Source organism: Rhipicephalus microplus, chromosome 2 (genome assembly GCF_043290135.1).
Source record: "Rhipicephalus microplus isolate Deutch F79 chromosome 2, USDA_Rmic, whole genome shotgun sequence".
NCBI classification, from domain to species: Eukaryota; Metazoa; Arthropoda; class Arachnida; order Ixodida; family Ixodidae; genus Rhipicephalus; species Rhipicephalus microplus.
In genome coordinates, this window is record NC_134701.1 from 130,580,004 (window position 1) to 130,605,038 (window position 25,035).

The window sequence follows — 25,035 nt, forward strand, 5'->3', positions numbered from 1 at the left end:
TCTTCTGGTAGTCTCCGTCATGCGGTTCTGTCATACATTACTGTTTATTTGTTCTACTATGTATCGTCGACAAATAGGCACCTGTGTTCGCTCAAACAAAGGCACGTCACGTGCACTCGACTGCCCTACAGCAGCAGGGGTTTCAAGGCGGTATGGGTTTCAAGGCGGTTTCAAGGCAGCAGAGGTTTCAAGGCGGTTTCAAGGCAGTGGTTTCAAGGCAGTTCAAGGCGGTATGTGCAAATCACTGTTCACCTTTCTTGTGGCGTGGGCGTGCTGTCAGAACGGCCTAGTAGTCTACGGCGCCAGACTCAAGGGAATGCCTTGCCCAGCGATGCGGGTTGAACGAGACTTGGTCCACGTGTGCGATGTGGGTTCGAATCCCAACTCTGACATCACTCTTTTACGCCACCGTATGTGCGAATCACTGTTCCCTTTTCTTGTGGCGTGGACGCGCTGTCGGGATGGCCGAGAGGTCTAAGGCGCCAGACTCAAAGGAACTCCTTGCCCAGCGATGCGGGTTGAACGAGACTTCTGCTCCACGTATGTGGGCGTGGGTTTGAATCCCACTTCTGACATAACTTTTTTGCACGCCACTGTATGTGCAAATCACTGTTCTCTTTTCTTGTGGTGTGGCCGCGCTGTCAGAATGGCCGAGTGGTCTAAGGTGCCAGACTCAAGGGAACTCCTTGCCCAGCGATGCGGATTGAATGACACTTCTGGTCCACGTATGTGGACGTGGGTTCGAATCCCACTTCTGACATGACTTTTTTGTACGCCAACGTATGTGCAAATCACTGTTCCATTTTCTTGTGGCATGGATGCGCTGTCAGATTGGCCGAGTTGTCTATGGCGCCAGACTCAGAGGAACTCCTTGCTCAGCGATGCGGGTTGAACGAGACCTTTGGTCGAATTATATTGGCGTGGGTTGTAATCCCACTTCTGACATGACTTTTTTCGTACGCCACCGTATGAGCAAATCACTGTTCTCTTTCCTTGTGGCGTGTACGCGCTGTCAGAATAGCCGAACCGAACTAATTTTTTCAGGACGGTTAAGGACAGGGGACTGGGCTTGGCGCATCTTTTTATACGATAGCTTGTCAACATATTTTTTTTTCTAGATGTAAGCGAACCTTTTATGCGCACCGCATGCCAACTGAGGTTAGGCGACGCCCTACCGGAGATTGTCTCTTCGGATAACAGCATGTCGGGGGCGTTGCATGTCTATCTGAAAGAAGTAGTAGACAGTGTGCGGTTTTTATCGGTTCGTTTTACTTTGGAGTACCTTCTCTCTGCTAAACGAGAAGAACTGTATAGAGCTGTGAGCGATATTGTTCTACCAGTGCCTTTGTATAGAGTCATGTACACTGGGAGGCGTGAACAGAACGTGCTGAAAAGGGTCCGAAGTATGCAGGTTCTCAGGGGGTTAAAACCTTTTTCTTTAAGTTACACACAGGAACACTATCGGTAAAGACCTTCACAGAAGAGCGGGGTTTTTATACACCATGGGGATCACGCTGCCCATTATGTAACAAACCCGAAACCATAGACCACTTTTTTGCACTGTTGGGAAGGAGTATATTTTTGGTACATCATGCAGCGCACAATAAAGAAAGACTTCGCATTGAGTCCCATATGTGGGGTTTAACGTCCCAAAACCACTATATGATTATGAGAGACGCCGTAGTGGAGGGTTCCGTAAATTTCGACCACTTGGTGTTCGTTAACGTGCACCCAATGTGAGCACATGGGCCTACAGCATTTTCGCCTCCATCAAAAATGCAGCCGCCGCAGCCAGGATTCGATCCCACGACCTGCGGGTGAGCAGCCGAGTACCTTAGCCACTAGACCACCGCGGCGGGGTCATGTGGTAATGCTGAGAGCCCTCCACTCTATATGACGTGCTCGCATGGCAGGGTACTACTGTGACCCAGACACTAAGACCGGGAGAATTTATTTCAGACAAATCATGCGCAGCTTTATTGAAAATGTGAAAATTCATGAATTGGTGCATGAATAGCTTCCGATGGTTGAACGTCTGACATCATTGAAAAAGCTTTAGAATAGACAATATCAGTCCAAATAGGACTGATAGCGTGTTTTCTTTATTATTATAGGTATTATCTGATATGCCATGTTTGTGTTGTATTTTGACCAAAACAGGTAATAAATAAAAAAACAGTATTTTCCTGTGGTCTAAGGTGCCAGACTCAAGGGAACGCTGATGTAGTCGGGGTTCTGCCTAGATGACCAGAGCCAGCCAGAGTCTACGGGTAATGTCGAGGTGAGGAGCCCGGAGCTGTTAACAGTAACATTTAATTACAGTATTTACAGGTAGCGTGTTACATGATGGTCGTAGCACAATGGAATCTCTCGACTGAAGCATGATGGGAGCTTCTGCGAGCTTGTGAGAGCGTGTCTGGAGCGCCTCGGTGCTCGCATTTTTTTTCCCGGCCTTCCCAGGATTCTCTGCATAAAAAAAAACAACAGAGGCAGGGACAGTCCAATGAATTTTGTCATCTTCACTCCACCCCCGAAAGAGGAAGATGAAACACCGCCTCCTTCCTAACCCACAAAAGGGGGAATCGGCACACCCAGTTAAGCCCATGGTGAGGAAGAAAACTCTGCACACCGCGCACGACACAGCCCAGCACGAAGACATTGAGTCTTACATGGAAGTCAATTTCGTAGTCTGTTGCAGTGATGGGTATGCGGCGCCAGGCAGACCACGAATTGTGGAAACAGCGACATCAAAGTGCCATGGAGAACGTGTTCATCTTGTCTCTGTGTCGTCGTTTTGTTCTCGCGCTATAACTATCGTCATGCCATACCAACTAGCATAAGCTGCCACAGTTCTATGCCATGGAGAACGTGGGAAATTCATCCGAAAATGATTCTCAGTCGCTTGGCTTACTGTTCGCGGCACTCGGACGAACAGAGAAGTAAAACTCAACCTTCTACCCACTCCCTCCGTTCCCATCAGCAGAGCTCTCTCAGCTGCGTAGCGGCTGTTGCTATAGAAGGGAGTAGAAGGTTGGTTGCATTGTGTCCGTCTTGTCTTGTCGTAGCTACTGCTGCTTTTAAAGGATGGAGACCGTCGCCTTCCGATACGTTGAAACAACTCGACTTTATGTACAGGAACTTATGTACAAGTTTACAAGACTCTTCACCATGGGAACCGTCGCATGTTGCCTCGGCGAAGTCGATAGTGCAGAGCACTCTTTGCTGCGACCAGAACGATGGTGAGGAAACGGGAGCCAAGTTTTAACCCCTTAGTTGCCCCTTCCAATTCTCCTCAGGGCCAACCAAAACAATTCAGTTCATTTATTGGACAGACTATACACATTTGTTGCCGTCCTCTCCTCTCGTTCTCTTATTCAAGCACTCGACCTTTCGGTTGGAGAGAGGGAGACGAAAGGACCGGCCTGCACGCTACGTTCCGCGAACTGTGTGAACGCACAAAATAGTGGCGCCGTTCGGCTGCGGGCCCATGCCATTACTACGAGATGACTACGCGGTCTAGCGTCGAACTCTAATCCAGATGGATGGGTGCCTATACACCGGATGTCCTCACGTCGCCCGCCGGCACTCTGCTGGCTGGAAACCACTTAGCTGGTTGTTAAAAGTGGCAACCGACCACAATCTTCTTACCAGAACGGACGTCCTTACGCTTGGGATTATCGTCTCCCGAGAATCAGCTCTTTCAGAAGGGCACCCTTCTGCGACAAAGAAGACTGACCCCCCTGGCCTGCGACGCAAGACCTTACAAGAAACAAACAGACATAACCACCCTTTTTAGGCCGTTTTGACTGCAAACAGCCTTTCATAGGTCGCCAGTCGGTCGGGTAAGTTCAAAGGGTTCGACGAGGAGAAATGACTGCACTGCGAAACTCCAAGTACGGCTTTCATGTCGTTGTCGCATGTATTTCACCTCTGAAAGTGATGTCCCACAACCGTCTCACGTCCAAGCAGCGCCATGTCAGGAAGGCCGATCATAACAACACCTTGCTCAGCGATGCGGGTTGAACGAGACTTCTGGTCCACATATGTGGGTGTGGGTTCGAATGCCATTTCTAACATGACGTTTTTTGTACACCAGAGTATGCACAAATAACTGTTCCCTTTTCTTGTGGCGTGGACGTGCTGTCAGAATGGCCGAGTGATAAAGCACAAAAATAATAAGTATATGAGGCAAAACTGCGGCAAAGCTTGCAAATGCTAACATATGAAGAAAGCCTATCGTCTGGGACGTTGAAGGATGACATTTACACACTGAAGCAAAAACTTTAGCAGACAGATATTGAACGCTATCAGGGGCACTGGTTCGAGCTAGAGTAGAAGCAACGATAACAGGCGATGCGCCAACTAAAAGAGCCCCCGCAAAGGAAAGAAAGTGGGCCTGCCGGAATAAGATTTACGCAGTTGAACAAGATGGTGTTATCGTAAATGAACAGAGTGACATCGAACACGTGTTCACAACGGTCTACAGAAAGCTGCTTGCGCGCGGCCCGGTGGACCCGGGGGTTTCAAGACAGAATTCATGCCTTCAATGCCAAAGATTGATAGTTCAAATAAAATGTTAGAGCGCCGAATCATGGCCGAGGAGATTGCGGTGGCGATAGATGATTTGAAACGTGGGAAGTCTCCCGGGCCCGATGGGCTAGGAGCCGATTTTTACAAGGTACTCAAGTTCAAACTAGTCCCATACTAGCTGCACTTTTAGACGATGCATATCAGCGCAAGCGACTACCACCTTCATTCCTGTCCGCACACACAGTTCTTATCCCAAAAACAGATGATCGCGACACATTAAAGCGGGTAACAGCATATCGCCCTATCAGCTTAGCGAATGTCGACTATAAGATATTCATGAATCGTTGGCTAAAAGGCTCCAAATAGTGATGAAGGATATAGTTGGACAACACCAGACGTGTGGTATCAAGGACCGGACCATTTTCACGAACATTTATACGGCGAGAAGCATGCTCGAATGTTGTGGCGTATTGTGCAAGCAGGTCGCAATTCTCCAGTTGCATCTGTAAAAGGCGTTCGACTGCGTACCGCACGAAATACTATTTGCCATTCTAAAGTACGTGAACGTAGGATCCGTTATTATGGAAGGTGTCGCAATGGCGTACAGAGGTTGCACGACAAGGCTCATAAAAAAGGGTCAGTAGGAGAGCTTATTGAAGTGCAACGGTCGGTGCGCCAGGGTTGCCCCCCAATCGCCGTTACTGTTCGCTTTATATATCGAGCCCTTGTGCCTCAGTATAATAAGGGATAACTGTATCGATGGCTTTAAAATGCAGCAAGCAGAGATAAAACTACTCGCTTATTCGGACGATATCGTGGTGTTTTGTGGGGACCATGCTAGTATCATAAAAACTGTGGAATTCGTGAAGCGTTATTGTGTTAATAGTGGCAGCGCTGTTAACTGTGGCAAGAGCCTTGGAATCTGGCATTGAGCTTGGCCAATAACACACAGCACTTTGCCAACATGCAATGGGTTTCTACTTCCATGAAATCCTTAGGCGCCCCTTTGAAATTTTACCGTGACAGTGAACCATACTGGCAGAACCAAGTTGCGGAAATGCGCGCAAAGGTGGAGAAGACAAAAGGCTCGGAATTTGCTATGTTTGCACGTACCACGATGTGTAATGTGTTTTTCATTACCAAACTGTGGTATATGTTGAGTGTTTTGCACTGCTCACGCATTAACGTACAAGAGCTCCACAGAATTCTGGCTGTTTTTTTTTAGGAATTGGTTTGGGAGAGGACGAGCCGTAGCAATCTTTTTCCGGCGTGAACGTGACGGAGGCCTTGGCGGGACGCACTCATTCGTGAGGCAAATAGTGAACCGGTTCTGCTTCCTTCGGAATGTGAAGAACACTTTCTTGCGCACCGTATTACAGCTTAGGCTTAGCAAACTTGTGGCAGACTCTTGTATCCACCGAATATATAGAAAGTGGATTTTCGGTTTTTTGAAGGAAGTTGTGATGGCTTATAAATTCTTGCGGGCTCGATTCTCATGTGAATATTTAGAGGGAGTGAAACGAAGGAAGCTGTACAAAGATCTTGGGGATATACTACTCCCCATGCCTCTGTATCACACAATATATAGCGCGAATCCAGAAAGTGAGGACTTGAAGCGTGTGAAACGTATGTATGTAGCTCCAGGAGCCAAGTCCTTTTTCTTCAGATTGCACACCGAGACACTAAAGGTAAAAACATGGCTACAGGAAAAAGGAATGTACAGTCGAGTGCATAATTTAAGAGACCACGGAAGCGCGTGCCGAGGTGCGTCGCTGCGCCTTCTGGTGGCCGCATGGCTCTTTCCGGGAGTGCGTACTGCGCACGCTCGTCCCATATCGCCCAGCAGCCTGCCCTTTCGCTCGTTTCAACGGCGCGCATCTCGAAACGATGCGGATGGTGCAAGGTGCCACTTCTGAAGTCGCTGTGCAAGCACCGGTACTCCCAAGCGATAATATAGCGGCGGAAATGCCTCTAATGTAAAAGCATGGCTCGAGCGCGCCATGCAATGCGCTTTCTTTCTTGATGCAGCGCGGAAAACATGCAGTTTCTCAGCTTTTCTCAAACGGAGTTGCGTGATATGCTCATCTTGCAGTGATGAATTTTGTGCCCTGTCTTGGAGACGTTATGCCAGCTCCATTTCTTGGTGCGAATATTGAGCGTGTGGTGGTATGCAGTAAACAACTGAATATCGCGCGTCCAGAATGAATAGCCAGGAGACGCGATAAATAGACAGTTTATTCTTATAAGCCAGAAATAAAGAAACCGATAGCTATAACTGCTATCCAGGAAAGATCACTACTTTCTGTATTTAATCAAACTCCCATCGGCGGCAATCACTTGCGCCACATGAGATGGCATCGAATTGTAAAGCGCGGCCACGATCTCGGGGCATGAACGAAGTGTTTTCCACTCCTCTTGTATGGCCGCGAATAGGGTCTCCTTCGTTGAACTTCCAAGATTCCGCGCCGCAAGTCGGCGTTTCACGAGACGCCAGACGTTTTAAATGGGGCTCAGGTACACTCCTACAGGTGGCCATTCCAATGTGCGAACAGCAAGGCCCTCAAGCAAAGATTTCACAATGCGAGCAGTGTTAATCGGGCTCCTGTCATGCTAGGAAACGAAACAACCACCCTTGAATGGCCCATTCAAGACATATAGAAGCAGTTATCTCTCTATCATAAGGGAGTACGTGGAGGCTGAAAGGTTCCCATCGATAAGAACCAGTGGTTCAAGTCCTTCCCTGGTCATGGCGGCCCAGGCACTCACAGAGCATCGGCCACTGGCAAATACCGACTGCGTGCACTGTGGTGAATACCTGGCGAGGAAGGAAGTGCTCGATTGGTTACACGGATTTATAAGAACGACAATGGCACATAGTAACTTTATCCCCTAACAATTTCGTCTTAATCGAAGACCCATATAATATAACTTATATTATGCGCGATCGCCAAGATGGTGCGAAATATTCGACATGTTGGTAAGGCACCCTCAGTGCGTTCCAGAAGGCCTCGCCAACTCAACTGTATTTTTCTAAGGTAATGAGGTACAATATATAAACATTGGCTAAGGTGCTTAAGTTTGTTGAGCTGCTCATGGTAAGAAGTAACACAGATTAAAGAGAATCAAAGCTAAGCAACGTTCTACAGCAAGTTCGAAGACAATAAAGTGCTGGGCTTTACTTGCCTTAACCACAACGTAATTAAGGCGCACTGTAGTGGGTGACCTGCCATTAATTTTACCAGCTGCGGTTACTTACCCTCTGCACTAGTTTTTCTACACATTCAATGGTAAATAGTACAAGGATGACATTAATGTAGAGGACAAATCGCAAATGTTACCTCGAGTTCATGGGACTCCATACTCGCCGTTCCTGATCCCAATGACTTGAAAACGTTGATTCATCGCTGAACACGACTTCTCCCCACTCTTCTGATCCCCATGTCTGCACAGAACGTGCAAACTGCAAACGCATGGATCTTTGCCTGTCCGTGATGTGGGGCTTCTGGGCCGCGGTGCAGTTGGCAAGCCCTGCTTCTGCCAACTTCCTACGGATAGTCCAGACGGACGCGTTGAGATTTAATGCATCTTTTATGCCTTTCGCTGTTATATCGGGATCAGCTACTACGGCGGTGATAATTAGCCTGTCCACTTCGTCATCTGTGCATCTTGACTTTACAGCACGGCCTCTGTCACTGATCCCCCCTGTTTGTCGGTACGCTTGAATGGCACGACTCACCGCATTTCTTGACCTTTGAAGGAGCTGGCAGAAGACCCGCTGAGAAAAGCCTTGAATGCTTAACTCTACGATGCGTCTCCTTCCACCAGCTGGTACTCGTGGCGACATTTTTGAAGACGAATGTGGGGGCCTTGAAACCCCCGATCTTATACTCTTTCGAGAATGGCATTCTCCAATAGCTGTCTAATAGCTGGGCTGTGCCGCGATATGCTGCCATTCAACATTTGCTGTACGAGATGATTTCTTATCGTCACCAAGCCCGAAAGACCACGAAACAAGGCAAAGAAATGACAAATATGACAAAATGGTACTGCGCCTGCGTCGCAAGCACGCGTGAACCTTCTGAGTGCCCAATTTTTTGAGAGAGTTATAATAAAGAATCGCATTTCCACGCAGTGAGTAATATGTACAAAAGGAGCGGTGGGCCGCCGTACGAGGTATTTGGTCGAACAGCTTAAGGAATTAACTTTAGTTTTCTTGTGGGGCCTCCAACATTTGAGCACCTCGAACTGAAATGTGCTCGCGTGTAATTCACTGCAATATTTTATAAAACAACGTGACCAGAATACCAGAATACACGCTGATGCTCGAGCTACGGATGTTAATGGAGGCAGTCTCAATTCCCGACTACTTCGCGTTCGAGAATGTTCCGTGCATATGTCATGGGTAGATTTCTATTGAAATACTGAAAACGGTGACGCCCCTTTCAACCTTCGTGATTTTCTCTGGTTTCCGGAAAAAAACATTCCCAGATACCCCAAATATGAAACAACTTGAAAGTGAAAGCCTAAGACATCTCTTGCACGCCTCAATCCGCATTAATTCACGCTTTCTTGTCTTAATTTACTATAATGCATCCAAATAATTGGTTGACTTCAATCGGGGTTTATGGTTCGAGTAGTAGAAGACGACACATGGATATCTGAAATTCGAATCTTAGAAACTCTTGGGTCGGGGCTCGACTCCTGTCCAATAATATGTGCAGGCTCTCGACGTGACAGAACCACGATATATAGAGATAAAAAAAATTCTATTATATAGATATGACATAGAGCTTCACCGAAGTAACGTCTTGGGAATGTTTGCTCATTCGGGGTTTTTTAACGTCCACTCAGTATATTAGTTTCAAGTATCTCTCCTCTATCGAAATACGGCATGCGCGACTAGACTTGAAGATGCGTCTTTCGGGTCAGCAGCCGAGCATCGAAACCACTGCACCACCGCAGCGGCCTTAATAAAGGATTTATCCTTAATAAACCGAGTTTGTTTTCACCTTTCTTCCTCAGCTCTTTTCTGCAGCCGTTGGACGTTTGGTGGTTTCATGCATGTTCATAGACACATGATATTTGGACCGAGTATTACTACGTGCGTTAGTTCGGCGAATGAGAGCGCAAAAGGCAACACTGCTGGCTGAGCCTATTGATTGCCTAACTCGACATTCACAATGTGATCACGTCGCGGATCGCCTAGGAGTAATGTGCACTATGTGCAGCATGCCGAAACCCGCAAATGATGTGTTGTCGTCACATCAGCGCTCGGCTTTTTTATTGTCTTCACAGCGACTACAGAAGTGACACCTTGCACCGTCCGCATCGTTTCGAGATGCGTGCCGTTGACACGAGCGAAAGGGCAGGCTGCCGGGCGATATGAAACGAGCGTGCGAAGTACGCGCTCCCGGACAGAGCCGTGCAGCCGCCAGAAGCCGCAGCGAAGCGCCTCGGCACGCGCTCCCATGGTCTCTAAAATTATGCACTAGACTGTATGTACCATGGGGTGTGCACTGTTTCTTGTGAAGAAAGCACGAAACCATTGAGCACATCTTAGAGTGCTGGGAAGGCGTGTTATTTCGGGATATATTACAAAGAACGCTAAAGAAAGAAGTTGCTCTTAGGCCCACAAGGAATTCGTTTCCTAACTGTGGAAAACAAAGAAGGTGTGCCGTTTGACGCTGTCGCTGTCATGCTACGGTGTTCGCACTGCATATGAAAGGCCTGCATGGCCGCACGACATGTCGATATAGATGCAAGATCGGCACACGAGTACTTCCGCGAATCAGGGGGACAGTTTCCTGGAAGCACATAAATCTTTAGATCCGATACATGAATGGGTATCGAGAATCGAGCCACTCATGAACATGAGACGATATTAGCCACCACACGCCAGCCAAAGTTTGGTTGCTCCTTTTATCCATGCCCAATTTATGTATCTATGACTTATGTGTCATGCATTATTACGTTTGATCCCTGACTGTATTTGTGTTTCAACGAGTACGTCTAAGCAGGCAATAAATAAAAAAACAGAATTGCCGAGTGGTCTAAAGCGCCAGACTGAAGGGAACACCTTGCTCAATGATGTGGGTTGAACGAGACTTCTGGTCCACGTATGTGGGCGTGGGTTTGAATCCTACTCCTGACAGGACTTTTTTTGTACACCTTCGTACGCACAAATCACTGTTCTCTATTCTTGTGGCGTGGACGCGCTGTCATAATGACCAAGGTGCGTTGGTTTGAGTGCGATTTAAAGATCTAATGGCAGAAGAGACGCCCACTAAAGGAGTGCCAGGGTTAGAAAAAGCACAAGGACGACGAAACAATATTGATACGGTGTACTGTAACAGAAAACTGGTGAGTAACAATGATACTATTGGTGCGGGTTGAAGCAGTGCGGTTGAAGCAGTGCGCGTTGAACGAGACTTCTGGTCCACCTGTGTGGGCGTGGGCTTTAATCCCACTTCTGACATGACTTTTTTGTATGCCACCGTATGTGCAAATCACATTTTATTTTTCTTGTGGCGTGGCCGTGCGGTCAGGATGGCCGAGTGGTCTAAGGCGCCAGACTCAAGGAAACACCTTGCCCAGCAATGCGGTTTGAACGAGACTTCTGGTCCACGTGTGTGGGCGTCTGTTCAAATCCCACTTCTAACATGACTTTTTTGTACGCCACCGTATGTGCAAATCACATTTCACTTTTCTTGTGGCGTGAGCGTGCTGTCAGAATGGCCGAGTGGTCTAAGGCGCCAGACTCAAGGGAACACCTTGCCCAGCAATGTGGGTTGAACGAGATTTTCTGGTCCACGTGTGTGGGCGTGGGTTTGAATCCCACTTCTGACATGACTTTTTTGCACGCCACCGTATGTGCAAATCAGATTTCACTTTTCTTGTGGCGTCGCCATGCTGTCAGAATGGCCGAGTGGTCTAAGGCGCCAGACTCAAGGAAACGCCTTGCCCCGCAAAGGGGGTTGAACGAGACTTCTGGTCCACTTGTGTGGGCGTGGGTTTGAATTCCACTTCTGACATGACTTTTGTACGCCACCGTATGTGCAAATCACATATCACTTTTCTTGTGGCTTGGCCGTGCTGTCAGGATGGAGGATGGCCGAGGGTATTCTGCTTTCGGCCACGGTAGTGAACGGACGCAGGATGCAGGGCTCCGTCGGAGCGGCTTCAGCGGCCCTTGAAGGCCGCGGTAACAGGTCAACTGGAGAGTACCAAGTGATTCTGCCTCATTTTCCAGCAGGACGCGTTGCCTTAATTACTGTGTTTTCGCACGGAGACGTTCGAGCGAAACCCTACAAGGTTGAAGACTTCAGAGACGCGTTGGGCCCCACTTGAGTGCTAACGGACATCATAGCACTCGGAGCGTACCAGACTAATCACGTCTGGACGGTTACACTGAACGGAGAAGACGCGACGAAGAAACTGCTGGCCTTCAAGGAACTTCAGGTGAAGGGACACCGGTGTCTCATCGTTGATTCCCAGGACCGGCAGATAAAACTGCGGCTTCATTGGCTGCTTTACGGAGTTGCCAATGAGGATGTGCGGACGGCGTTCGCGGCTTTCGGCAATGTTGTCGAAGTGAATCGAGAGTCCTGGAGGGTTGACGGCGTCAGCGACAAAGCGTTGATGACGAGAACCGTGCTGCTCAAGTTAAAGAGTGGAGTAACGGTGGAGGACCTTCCGCACCAAGTGCGTGTTGCAGGGGAATTGGCCCTAGTTGTGGCGCCGGGCAGGCCTATGCAATGCTTGCGGTGCAAAGGGACTGGTCATGTACGGCGAGGCTGCAGGGTGCCACGATGTTCAATTTGTCGGCGATTTGGACATCGAGACGCTCAGTGCGTCCAATGTGGCTGAGACGCTCAGCCACATTGGAACAATGAGTGAGCGCTCAGTGCTCAGCAGTTACGATCGCTGCAACGTGCGATGAGATCGAAGAGCAGACAATGGACGCCGCTGAGGTGGAAGACGCGGCTAAGGGGGCAGGAGACGCGGCTAGTTCTCTGGTTGAACGTGGGCCGGTTTCGCCTGGAGAATATGATACAGCGTCGGAACCCGAGGAGAAGGAAACGGCTAAGGCGGACACCAGCCAAGAGAATTCCACTGAAGACGCACAAAGCCAATTGGTGGACATGTCGAGGCAAGCGGCGAGAGGACGTGACATGCCAGCGCACGGAATGACCCACGGGATCAACACGAGCTCGGCGGTCAAGCGTTCGCTGGAGCAATCTGCGGGCACTGCTCACGAGAGCAATGTTAAGGGACCACCAGCAAAGGTGACACCGGGGCGGCGCTCGGGCCCCAAAACGAGGTCCAATCTACCTGTGGACCGACGGGTTGGCACTCCAAGGTACCCACAGCTAACTGATGCCGCACCACCGGATGGCCCCAGAGACGTCTAGCAGGGAGCTAGACGTACACGGTAAGCACCATACTTCGGGCCTACCCCCTCCTTTTTTAGTGAGTAACGATGGCTAGTCACTGGGCATTGAGCTTTGCAACCTTAAATGTCCGAGGTTTGGCCTCCAGGAAACAGCAGGCTCAAGTGTATCGCTTGTTAATTGACCAAGATATTGACGTGTTAGCCGTGCAGGAGACAAAAGTGGAAGGTGAGGAGGAGACCCGGAGCATGATGCTGCGGTTTACGTCTAAATATTATGCCATAGTTAGTCACGCAAATGGAACTTCGGCCGGTTGTGTGCTTTTTGTTAAAAAGATTCCGGGATTGATTGTTGAAAGTCACTTTTCTTGTGACTCTGGTAGAACAGTGACTTGTGATTTTAGTACCAGCGAAATTGAATGGCGCGTCATTTGTGTCTATGCACCAAACGTGGAGGCAGACGGAGAAGCTTTCTTTTTGTTAATTAAGCAACATTTACGGACACCAAAACAGCTAGTTTTATTGGTGGATTTGAATTGTGTATTGAGCGCGAAGGATAGAATTAATAACCGCCATGTGCGAGACAGAAGTGTTGAAGTGCTCTATGACTTGCTCAATAATGAATGATGTTGCGGAGTGCATCGAAGCAGGTCGCGAAGTTCAGTTTACGCATTTTCAGGGAACCAGTCACGCACGTCTTGTAAGATATACATGACAGGGGTGACGCTAGCTAAGAGCAATAGTTACACAGTCTTACCTGTCTCTTTCTCTAACCATTGTCTTGTACAATGCAACGTGGGACTTAGACATAAAGAAAACAAATTTAGTTGGGATTTATGGAAGTTTAACGCTAAACTACTTCGGGATGACACTTTTAATAATTTTTTGATGGAGGGAATTAAGAACATTAAAGTGATAAGAGCCTTTAATGTTGGCAAGGAATGGGAGGTTTTGAAGCAAAGCGTTAAAATGAAAGCCATATCGAGATCTAGTACTTTAAAATATCAAAGAATGAAAAAAAATGAACTCAGAACAACGCTTAAGAAATTCATAGCATTAGAAATCAAGGAGCCCGGTGCATATAAGGAAGATATTCGAACGGTAAAACGACAAATTGAGCTAGTAGAGCAGGAACGCTACAGAGGAGCCCTTATTCGAGCGAGAGCAGAGGCGTGGGCTATGGGGAAGACTCCTACCAAGCGCGCACTTGGAATCGAGAAATCACGAGCGCGTCGTAATCACATCGACGAAGTAGAGGAAAATAGAATTCGGCTAAATACTAACAGCACTATTGCTGAAGCTTTTTTTCGGTATTACTAGAGTCTCTTCGCAGCCGCATTAGTAGATGTTACGAAGTTCAAGGACACTTTCTTGAGTCGGATGCCGCAACTATCCCTCGAAACGAGAGAAGCGTTAGAGAGGCCTATAACCGTTTCTGAAATTTAATATGCAATAGATAGTCTCACCACTGGGAAGTCGCCGGGACCTGACGGTCTCGGTGCGATGTGGTATAATGCTTTTAAAACAGAAGTTTCACCAGTGTTACAAGCTGTGTTGAAGGAAGCCTTCGCAATCAAAGCGTTACCACCTTCATTCGATGACACGCACACTATTCTAATACCTAAGACGGATGACAAAGCAAAATTAAAACTAGTGTCGTCATATAGGCCCATTTCGCTAACCAACACTGACTACAAAATACTCATGAAAGTATTGGCAGGTAGATTGCAGTCCGTAATCACCGGAATAGCTGGGGAGCACCAAACGTGTGGCATCAAGGGGCGCTCAATATTGATGAACACACACACAATGCAATGTGTCCTTGAGAGTTGCGATGCTTTTAATTCTCATGTTGTGATCCTCCAGCTTGATTTAGAAAAGGCTTTTGACTGCGTCCCGCAAGATGTGTTATTCTCCATACTTGAACATGTCAATGTCGGATCGGTGATTACAGAGGGCATAGTTTCGGCGTATAAGAACTCTACTACACGACTAATTATTAACAAGATCCTGGGGTCTCCCATTAGGCTGGAACGTTCTGTACGCCAGGGCTGTCCGGCAAGTCCACTCTTGTTTGCATTGTACATAGAGAGCTTATGCTTGGCCATATTAGAAAACGAGACCATCCGTGGTTTCAGACTGCTTGACGCCGAGGTAAAGGTTTTGGCATACGCTGATGATGTAGCAGTGTGTTTCACCACCAAAGAGAGTGTACAAGAGACAGTTGCAATTGTTAAAAATTTTGGAGAAATTACAGGAAGTGGGGTTAATTGGGGAAAGTGTCTGGGGTTGTGGCACGGAGACTGGACATCAACCCCAGATACCTATGCTAACGTTCACTGGTTTAATACTCCAGTAAAATATCTAGGCGTGCCTTTCCAGCACTACAAAGACAACAATATTTACTGGACTGAACAAATAAAAGAAACGCGCGAAAGCACAGCGCAGTGGAATGGCAACTGTCTCTCAATGTTTGCCAGAGCCACTGTATGCAACATATTTTTAATGAGCAAATTATGGTATGTGATGCAGGTTTTGTGTTGCTCACGGGTGCATGTGCAAAAGCTGCATAGGATATTTGCTGTGTTTATATGGGGGTCTACTTGGGAAAATTGTAGTAGGACAAATCTGTTCCGAAGAGTAAAACAGGTGGGACTAAGCCTGTCACATCTGTTTGTGTGACAACTAGTTAATCATTTTATTTTCTTTCGAGATGTTCAACACCCTTTCTTAAGAATGGCATGCCAGTTACGCCTTTGTCGTGTTCTGTCTAACTTTGTGGTTAGCACCGTAAGTATGCCGGGAGCTACGCGAGGTTTCTTTAAGGAAGTTGCGGACAGTGTCCGGTTCTTGTCAGTTCGGTTTACCAATGAATACTTTTTTTCGGTCGGGCGAAAGAAATTGCATAAAGAAATTGCATAAATTGCATGTGACAAGATTTTTTCAGTTTCTATGTATAGGTTACCTAATAGCGGGAGAAAAGGCAATGATGTTCTTAAGCGTGTTAGGAAAATGCAAATTCAGCCTAGTGAAAAAGCTTTTTCTTTATATTACACTCCGGAACACTACCGGTTAAGACTTTTTTAGACTATAGAGGAGTTTATATGCCATGGGGTTAAACTGTTTGATCTGCCGAAAGCCGGAGACAATACATCACGAATTTCTGCATTGTTGGGAAGGGGTTTACTTCTGGGATGTTTTACAGAGAACTCTAAAAAAAGCACTTCCCTTACATTCACTGGGTATCAGGTTTTTAACAGTAGAAAAAGAGGAGGGACTGTTTTTTGATCTTATAATGCTGCTTGGCCTCCATTGTCTATGGCGGGCAAGAATGGCCGGTTACTACTGTGACCCTGACAGGCGTCCGGCCCGTATGCTTTTCCGTGAAAGCGTCGCTAAGTACATTGATATACTCAAACAACTAGATTTTGTTCCGAAATGGCTCACCAGGGTCGAACCCCTGGTGAACCTGAAGGAATTTTAGCACTGTAATCACTAATAGTTCCGCGACTGTTATGTCATCACTGCTGTTTGTATGTTACTGTTTACAGTGACTTATATTGATGTGTGTACCTTGCGCAAAACCGGTAATAAAAAAAAGTCAGGATGGCCGAGTGGTCTAAGGCGCCAGACTCAACGGAACACCTTGCCCCGCAATGCGGGTTGAACGAGACTTCTGGTCCACGTGTGTGGGTGTGGGTTCGAATCCCACTTCTCACATGGCTTTTTTTTACACCACCGTATGTGCAAATCACAGAAGCAGCGATGGCGTAGTGGTAAGAGCATCAGCCTCGCATGCAAAAGGTCCGTGGTTCAAATCCCGGTGCCGCGCAGTTCCCAACCAGATAAAAAAAAATACGCGTGGTGATGGAACTGCATTACGAGGCCTGGGGTGCGGCTTCAGCGGTAACCACCGCCGAGAACGCACTATCTAACCAGAGAAGGATTGGCAATTCTGGTGCACTAACTGGTCACTACTTCCCACATGCATACGTCCAATAACTTACGGCCTTCAGGCTCCAGCAGCTGCGAGCCAACTGACCACGGCGGCGGTCAGATCTGCAACGCAGCAGAGGGTGCTAAGAATCTCTGCATCCGGACAGGCCGCCATTAGAACCTGACCTTGGCAACGTTTAACGCTAGAACTTCATCTAATCAGGGAAGTCTAGCTGTACTATTCGAGGAGCTGAAGGGTGTTAAATGGGATTTAATAGGGCTCAGTGAGGTTAGGAGGACAGGTGAGGCCTGTACGGTGCTACAGAATGGGCACGTTCTTTGCTATCGGGGCTTGGCTGACAGAAGAGAACTGGGAGTGGGGCTCCTAATTCACAGAAACATAGCTGGCAACATAGAGGAATACTATAGCATTAATGAAAGGGTGGTAGGTATCGTAATTAAACTGAATAAGAGATACAAGATAAAGGTGGTACAGGCTTACGGGCCTACATCCAGTCACGATGACGCTTCAGTTGAAAGCTTCAATGAAGACGTGGAATCGGCTATGAGTAAGGTAAAAACACAGTATACTATAGTGATGGGCGACTTTAATGCAAAGGTAGGGAAGAAGCAGCCTAGAGACCAGGCAGTAGGAGATTATGGCATCGGTACTAGAAACGCCAGAGGAGAGCTACTAGTAGAATTCCCAGAACGCAATAATTTACAGATTTCGAATACCTTCTACCGAAAATGAGGAAACCGCAAGTGGACATGGAGGAGCCCTAATGGCGAAAATAAGAACGAAATAGACTTTATAATGACTGCACACCCAGGCATCGTGCAGGATGTGGAAGTGGTTAGCAAGGTACAATACAGTGACCATAGAATGGTATGGTCTCGAATTCGCCTAGACTTGAGGAAGGAACGACAGAAACTGATACGCAAGTAGCCAATCAATGAGCTAGCACTGAGAGGGAAAGTACAGGAATTCAGATTCTCGCTTTGGAACAGGTACTCAGCTCTTAGTGAGGAAACCAACCTTAGCATAGATACAATGAATGATAGTCTGACGATTATCATTACGGAGTGTGCAGTGTAAGTTGGAGGAAGGGTAGTTAGACAGGACACTGTCAAGCTTTCCCAGGAAACGAAGAATCTCATTAAGAAGCGTCAAATCATGAAAGTCTCAAGTACAACAGACAAAATAGAACTGGCACAGCTTTCGAAGTTGATTAATAGGTGTAAGGTATCCGACGTAAGAAGGTACACCATGGAGAGAATTGAACACGATCTGGAAAATGGAGGAAGCATCAAAGCAGTGAAGAGGAAACTTGGGATAGGCAAAAATCGGATGTATGCAGTAAAGGACAAAGAAGGCAAAATAACTACCAATATGGATAGGATAGTTGAAATAGCGGAGGAGTTTTACAGAGATCTGTACAGTAGCCGGGACAACCACGACTGTAATTCTATAAGAAATAGCAGTAACCCAGATGACACCCCACCAGTAATGATAGAAGAAGTCAGAAAAGCTTTGGAGAACATGCAAAGAGGAAAAGCTGCTGATGAAAATCAGGTGGCATCAGATCTGATGTAAGATAGAGGACAGATTGTGATAGAAAAATTAGCCACCCTGTTTACGAGGTGTCTCCTGACGGGAAGAGTACCAGAGTCTTGGAAGAACGCTAACATCATCTTAATACATAAAAAAGAAGATGAGAAGGACTTGAAGAATTACAGGCCGATTAGCTTGCTCTCTGTAGTATACAAGCTATTTACAAAGGTAATTGCTAACAGAGTAAAGAAAACATTAGAATTCAATCAACCAAAGGAACAAGCAGGATTTCGAACAGGCTACTCAACAATCGACCACATTCATACTATCAATCAGGTAATAGAGAAATGCTCAGATTATAACCAACCACTATACATAGCCTTCATAGATTACGAGAAAGCGTTTGATTCAGTATAAATATCAGCCATCATGCAGACACTGCGAAATCAGGGCGTCGATGAAGTATATATAAACATCCTGGACGAAATCTACAGGGGATAACTGCTACCATAGTGCTTCATAAAGAAAGCAACAGAATACCAATCAAGTAGGGTGTGAGGCAGGGGGACACAATCTCCCCAATGCTATTTACCGCGTGCTTACAGGAGGTTTTCAGAAGCCTAGACTGGGAACAGTTAGGGATAAGAGTTAATGAAGAGTACCTTAGTAACCTGCGCTTCACCGATGACATTGCATTGCTGAGTAACTCAGGGGACAAAATGCAACTCAAGATTACAGAGTTAGACAGGATATCAGAAAGGTAGGTCTTAAAATGAATCTGCAGGAAACGAAAGTAATGTACAACAACCTCGGAAAAGAGCAGCGCTTCGAGATATCTAATAGTGCACTTCAAGTTGTAAAGACTATGTCTACTTTGGGCAGGTAATAACCGCGGATCCGAACCATGAGATTGAAGTAACTAGAAGAATAAGAATGGGGTGGAGCGCATTTGGCAAGCACTCTCAAATTATGACAAGTAGATTGCCACTATCCCTCAAGAGAAAGGTATATAACAGCTGTATCTTGCCGGTACTATGCTACGGAGCAGAAACCTGGAGACTTACAAAGAGTGCTCAGCCTAAATTGAGGACGACTCAACGAGCAATGTAAAGAAAAATGGTAGGTGTAACTTTAAGAGACAAGAAGAGGGCAGAGTGGATTAGAGAACAAACGGGGGTTAAGGATATCATAGCCGAAATCAAGAAGAAGAAATGGACATGGGCTGGGCAAGTAGCGCGTAGACAGGATAACCACTGGTCATTAGGGGAACTAACTGGATTCCCAGAGAAAGAAAGCGGGTAAAGGGGAGACATAACGTTAGGTGGGCAGATGAGATTAGGAAGTTTACGAGTATAAATTGGCAGCAGCAAGCACCGGACCGGGTTAACTGGCTGAACATGGAAGACGCCTTTGTCCTGCAGTGGATGTAGTCAGGCTGATGATGATGATTATGATGATGAGGAGGAGGAGGAGGATGAAGTGCAAATCACATTTCACTTTTCTTGTGGCGTGGCCATGCTGTCAGGATGGCCGAATGGTCTAAGGCGTAAGACTCAAGAAAACACGTTGCCCAGCGATGCGGGTTGACTGAGACTTCTGGTCTATGTATGTGGGCGTGGGTTTGAATCCCACTTCTAACATGGCTTTTTTGTACGCCACCTATGGGAAAATCACTCTTCGCTTTTTTTGTGGCGGGGGCATGCTGTCAGAATGGCCGAGTGGTCTAAGGCGCCAGACTCAAGGGAACACCTTGCCGAGAAATGCGGGTTGAACAAGACTTCTGGTCCACGTGTGTGGGCGTGGGTTCGAATCCCACTTCTGACATGACTTTTTTGTATGCCACCGTATGTGCAAATCACTGTTCACTTTTCTTGTGGCGGGGGCATGCTGTCAGAATGGCCGATTGGTCTAAGGCGCCACACTCAAGGGAACACCTCGCCCTGCAATGCCGGTTGAACGGGACTTCTGGTCCACGTGTGCGGGCGTGGGTTCAAATCCCACTTCTGACATGACTTTTTTTGTACGCCACCGCATGTGCAAATCACATTTCACTTTTCTTGTGGCGTGGCCGTGCTGTCACAATGGCCGAGTGGTCTAAGGCGCAAGACTTAAAGAAACACCTTGCCCAGCGATCCTGGTTGAACATGACTTCTGGTCCACATATGTGGGCGTGGGTTCAAATCCCATTTTTGAAATTACTTTCTTGTACGCCACCATATGTGCAAATCACATTTCACTTTTCTTGTGGCGTGGGCGTGCTGTCAAATGGCCGAGGGGTCTAAGGCGCCAGACTCAAGGAAACACTTTGCCCAGCGATGCGGGTTGAACGAGAATTCTGGTCCACGTATGTGGGCGTGGGTTCGAATCCCACTTCTGACATGGCTTTTTGTACGCCACCGTATGTGCAAATCACTGTTCACTTTTCTTGTGGCGGGGGCATGCTGTCAGAATGGCCGATTGGTCTAAGGCGCCACACTCAAGGGAACACCTCGCCCTGCAATGCCGGTTGAACGGGACTTCTGGTCCACGTGTGTGAACGTGGGTTCCAATCCCACTTCTGACATGACGGTTTTGTACGCCACCGTATGTGCGAATCCCATTTCACTTTTCTTGTGGCATGGCCAGGCTGTCAGGACGGCCGAGTGGTCTAAGGCGCCAGACTCAAGGAAACACCTTGCCCAGCAAAGCGGGTTGAATGAGACTTCTGGTCCACGGTTGTGGGCGTGGGTTCGAAACCCACTTCTGACACGGTCTTTTTGTACGCCACCATATGTGCAAATTACTGTTCACTTTTCTTGTGGCTTGGCCATGCTGTCAGAATGGCCAAGTGGTCTATGGCGCCAGACTCAAGGGAACACCTTGCCCAGCATTGCAGGTTGGACGAGACTTCTGGTCTACGTGTGTGGGCGTGGGTTCGAATCCCACTTTTGACATGACTTTTTTTGTACGCCACCGTATGTGCGAATCACTGTTCACTTTTTATGGCGAGGTCATGCTGTCAAAATGGCCGAGTGGTTTAAGGCGCCAGACTCAAGGGAACACCTTGCCCAGCATTGCAGGTTGGACGAGACTTCTGGTCTACGTGTGTGGGCGTGGGTTCGAATTCCACTTCTGACATGACTTTTTTTGTACGCCACCGTATGTGCGAATCACGTTTCACTTTTCTTGTAGCGTGGGCGTGCTGTGAGAATGGCCGAGTGGTCTAAGGCGCCAGACTCAAGAGAACACCTTGCCCAGCAATGCAGGGTGAACGAGACTTCTGGCCAACGTGTTTGGGCGTGGGTTCGAATCCCACTTCTGACATTACTTTTTTGTATGCTACTGTATGTGCAAATCACATTTCACTTTTCTTGTGGCGTGGGCGTGCTGTCAGAATGGCCGAGTGGTCTAAGGTACCAGACTCAAGGGAACACCTTGCCCAGTGATGCGGGTTGAACGAGACTTCTGTTCCACGTATGTGGGCGTGGGTTCGAATCCCACTCCTGACATGACTTTTTATGCCATCGTATGTGCACATCACTGTTCACTTTTCTTGTGGCGTGGGCGTGCTGTCAGAACGGCCGAGTGCGACATTTCACATCCGGCTACCATCGCGTAGGGACGCGGAATGTTCTGCTCTTCTGGGGCGGTTCATGCGGCCAAGCTTGGCCGCGGTATCAGGCTTACGGAAATGTTGTCCCAGGAATATCGGCTAGTTTAGCCCCAGCTTCCACCAGGTACAACTGCATGCAATACTGTGTTTTTGCATGGCGATGTAAAGGTTCGCCCGTACCGTGTTGAGCATTTCCCTAATGCGCTCGTTCGTTTCGAGCTGATGCCGGATGGGATGGCCCTAGGGGCGTATGAAATGAACCACGTTTGGGCAATAACATTCAAGGTTTAAAAAGGAAAAATTAAGCTTTTGTTGGCGAAAACGCTCAGCGTAAAGGAGCACCGGTGCGTCGCCATCGACCACTGCCATTAAGACACAAGAATGAAGATGTACTGGCTTCTACACACCACGCCCGACGAGGACGTTCGAACAGCCTTAGAGCCTTACGGCACTATGATGGATATACGCAGGAAAAAGTGGTGTGTGCCTGGATGTGGGGACAACGGTTCTCACACTAGGCTGGTTTCACTGCGCTTGAACGCTGGCATGACGATTGACGACACACCACACCAACTACGGGTGGGAGAGGACTACGCGCTCGTGTCCGTGCCCGGCAGAGCCCTGCTCTGCCTCCGGTGCCACGGCACCGGCTCGTGCCAGTGCCAGCACTTGCTCGCTCAGCGCTCGCTCTGTCGTCGTTACGGCCACGACGAGACCCAGTACGTGTGGAGTTACGCCAGCGTGACCGGCTCAGGTTGCACCGACATCATGTAGGAACACTTGATAGACCATGCTGACGTGGAAGCAACTTCGTGAGGGACAAGCGACTCATCTGCTTTGCAGTAGAAGCCATATCTGAATACTAATGATGAATGTCAGCACAGCGGCCAAAGGGACGAATCTCAGGACAAGAAAAGTAAAACCGAGCCTGCAGTGGAAGAAACCTCGGTACACCCACAGGTGGTGGCTACTCAGGTTCAGGCACCGCGAAGCTCCCCTGAGACAGACGCTGCTGAAGAGCCCGCTGAAGGCATGGACTTGACTGCGTGTAGCTCAAAGAGGCCCAGGGGCACGTAAGAGAACGAAGAGGGACGGGAAGGCGATGAAGGGGACTGCGAGGGTCCCCCTTCGAAAGCTAGCCTTCATGGACCTGCAACACTTGAGCCGAAACGAAACATTCCGCCAGACAAGCGGAGTACGCCGATGGCGGCCCCGCGGTAGCGGGTCCGCCCACCAAGAGCGTGTTGTGTATCTGGTTGGCCTATACGTATGGTTCTTTCCCACCCCTGTGCTAGTCCGCGACGGAATTGAAGGGCCTATAAACTATGCGTCATGCAGAACGATATGAGTTTGATTGCAGTATTGCTTGCTGTAGGCGAGTGCTTTAAAAACTCACTTCTTTCATGGCAAATAACCATAATGTAACACTTCGTATCACCACGCTTAATGTTCATGGGGTAATGGCCCGGCGGCAATAGGTGCAATTAAGTCGCCTTTTGCTGGATAACGAAGTAGACGTACTTGCTGTTCAAGAAACAAAGATCGAAAGTGAAGAACTAACAACGAAAATGGTGGATATATTTAAAGCACGGTGTAATGTCTGCGTAATTCATGCACTAGGCAGGTCAGGGGTGTGTTTATTAATGCTGCGTAACTGCATCGGTATCGTTGAACAGCGTGTGTTAACTTCCCAGTGTGGAAGACTAGTACCGTGCGATTTTGCCTTATATGATGTATGCTGGCGAATATTATGTGTGTATGCACCAAACAGTTTAGAGGAAAGGAAGGCTTTTTTCGACTATGTAGCCACCTTTCTGACAGCCGAAAGAAAGCTGATCCTTCTAGGAGACTTAATTGTGTTTGCATGCCTAACGACCGAGTTCAGAATACGAGAAGTAAGGATGTTAATGCAATAAGGCTTCACGAAATCGTGTCCAACTCTGCATTAGCAGACGTTGGAAATCATTTAAGTGGAAATGACGTAGTTTACACTCACTTTCAAGGGCAAAGCCATGCTCGGCTAGATCGAATATACATTACCGCGGATCTTATGCCAATAGCTACGAACTATGCAGTGCAACATGTGAGTTTTAGTGACAATAGCATGGTAATGCGTACAATAGGAATGAGGTGTAATGTGTCGAACTTAAACTGGGAGATCTGGAGAATGAATGATAACATTTTAAAGGATGAGTGCTTCATGAAAGCCGTGATGGAAAAAATACAAACAGTAAGAAAAGATGATGTATCGAACATAGCGGAGGCATGGGAAAGTTTTAAGAATGAAGTCAAACTGCTTGCGATCAAGAGAACAGCGTTGTGGCGCCGGAAAGCAAAACAAAGGGAAAATGAATTACTAAACGTACTCGATTACTTTCAAAATGCCGAGTGCGCTGTACCGGTTTTTTGTGCACAAATGAAAAATATCAAAAGTGAACTTGAAGCGATAGATGCGGAGCGTTATCACGGGGCAGTTATAAGGGCGCGAACTGAGCGATTATGGCACGGGGAGGCATCAACAAAACGTGCACTCTGTGAAGAGAAATATTACGGATCAGGTAACCGTATCAAGGAAATCTGGTTCAACGGCATGTTGTCGACAGAGCAAAGCAAAATATTGACAGCTTTTGTTGAGCATTACCAGACATTGCTGAGCATACGCGTCGAGGCATCTGATGAGTTCACAGATGCGTTCCTGGCGCTGTTACCAAAGATAGATGAGGAAGTGAAAGAGAGACTTGAAATGCCAATCTCAGTCACAGAAATTCTACATGCGATAGAAAACCTTGAATGCGGAAAGTCTCCTGGACCAGACGGCCTAGAAGCGCTCATACAAAGCTTTTAAAGTTGAAATTGCAGAAATACTTCAGAAGGTTATAGCGGAAGCATACGAACTTAAACATCTACAACCCTCGTTTAGAAGAAGCCATGTTGTGTTAATACCTAAAACAAAAGACCCAGTTAAGCTACAGTCAGTCAAGGGATATTGGCGTATAAGTCTCAAGAATGTGAACTATAAAATTTACATGAAAG

General features: G+C 47.5%; 10 non-coding genes across 10 annotated transcripts; all 10 read left to right on the plus strand.

The window, feature by feature from the left end:
* Window positions 1–640: 640 nt before the first annotated feature.
* On the plus strand, window positions 641–760 carry TRNAL-CAA (transfer RNA leucine (anticodon CAA)). The gene is made up of 2 exons: window positions 641–678; window positions 715–760. It is a non-coding gene; the product is annotated as a tRNA-Leu (tRNA).
* Window positions 761–11,255: 10,495 nt separating this feature from the next.
* On the plus strand, window positions 11,256–11,376 carry TRNAL-CAA (transfer RNA leucine (anticodon CAA)). The gene is made up of 2 exons: window positions 11,256–11,293; window positions 11,331–11,376. It is a non-coding gene; the product is annotated as a tRNA-Leu (tRNA).
* A 65-nt stretch (window positions 11,377–11,441) lies between these two features.
* On the plus strand, window positions 11,442–11,561 carry TRNAL-CAA (transfer RNA leucine (anticodon CAA)). Its single transcript has 2 exons — window positions 11,442–11,479; window positions 11,516–11,561. It is a non-coding gene; the product is annotated as a tRNA-Leu (tRNA).
* Window positions 11,562–16,519: 4,958 nt separating this feature from the next.
* On the plus strand, window positions 16,520–16,639 carry TRNAL-CAA (transfer RNA leucine (anticodon CAA)). Its single transcript has 2 exons — window positions 16,520–16,557; window positions 16,594–16,639. It is a non-coding gene; the product is annotated as a tRNA-Leu (tRNA).
* A 3,475-nt stretch (window positions 16,640–20,114) lies between these two features.
* On the plus strand, window positions 20,115–20,234 carry TRNAL-CAA (transfer RNA leucine (anticodon CAA)). The gene is made up of 2 exons: window positions 20,115–20,152; window positions 20,189–20,234. It is a non-coding gene; the product is annotated as a tRNA-Leu (tRNA).
* Window positions 20,235–20,669: 435 nt separating this feature from the next.
* TRNAL-CAA (transfer RNA leucine (anticodon CAA)) lies at window positions 20,670–20,790 on the plus strand. Its single transcript has 2 exons — window positions 20,670–20,707; window positions 20,744–20,790. It is a non-coding gene; the product is annotated as a tRNA-Leu (tRNA).
* Window positions 20,791–21,038: 248 nt separating this feature from the next.
* TRNAL-CAA (transfer RNA leucine (anticodon CAA)) lies at window positions 21,039–21,158 on the plus strand. The gene is made up of 2 exons: window positions 21,039–21,076; window positions 21,113–21,158. It is a non-coding gene; the product is annotated as a tRNA-Leu (tRNA).
* Window positions 21,159–21,223: 65 nt separating this feature from the next.
* Window positions 21,224–21,343, plus strand: TRNAL-CAA (transfer RNA leucine (anticodon CAA)). The gene is made up of 2 exons: window positions 21,224–21,261; window positions 21,298–21,343. It is a non-coding gene; the product is annotated as a tRNA-Leu (tRNA).
* Window positions 21,344–21,407: 64 nt separating this feature from the next.
* TRNAL-CAA (transfer RNA leucine (anticodon CAA)) lies at window positions 21,408–21,527 on the plus strand. The gene is made up of 2 exons: window positions 21,408–21,445; window positions 21,482–21,527. It is a non-coding gene; the product is annotated as a tRNA-Leu (tRNA).
* Window positions 21,528–21,593: 66 nt separating this feature from the next.
* TRNAL-CAA (transfer RNA leucine (anticodon CAA)) lies at window positions 21,594–21,713 on the plus strand. The gene is made up of 2 exons: window positions 21,594–21,631; window positions 21,668–21,713. It is a non-coding gene; the product is annotated as a tRNA-Leu (tRNA).
* The last annotated feature ends 3,322 nt before the right edge of the window (window positions 21,714–25,035 follow it).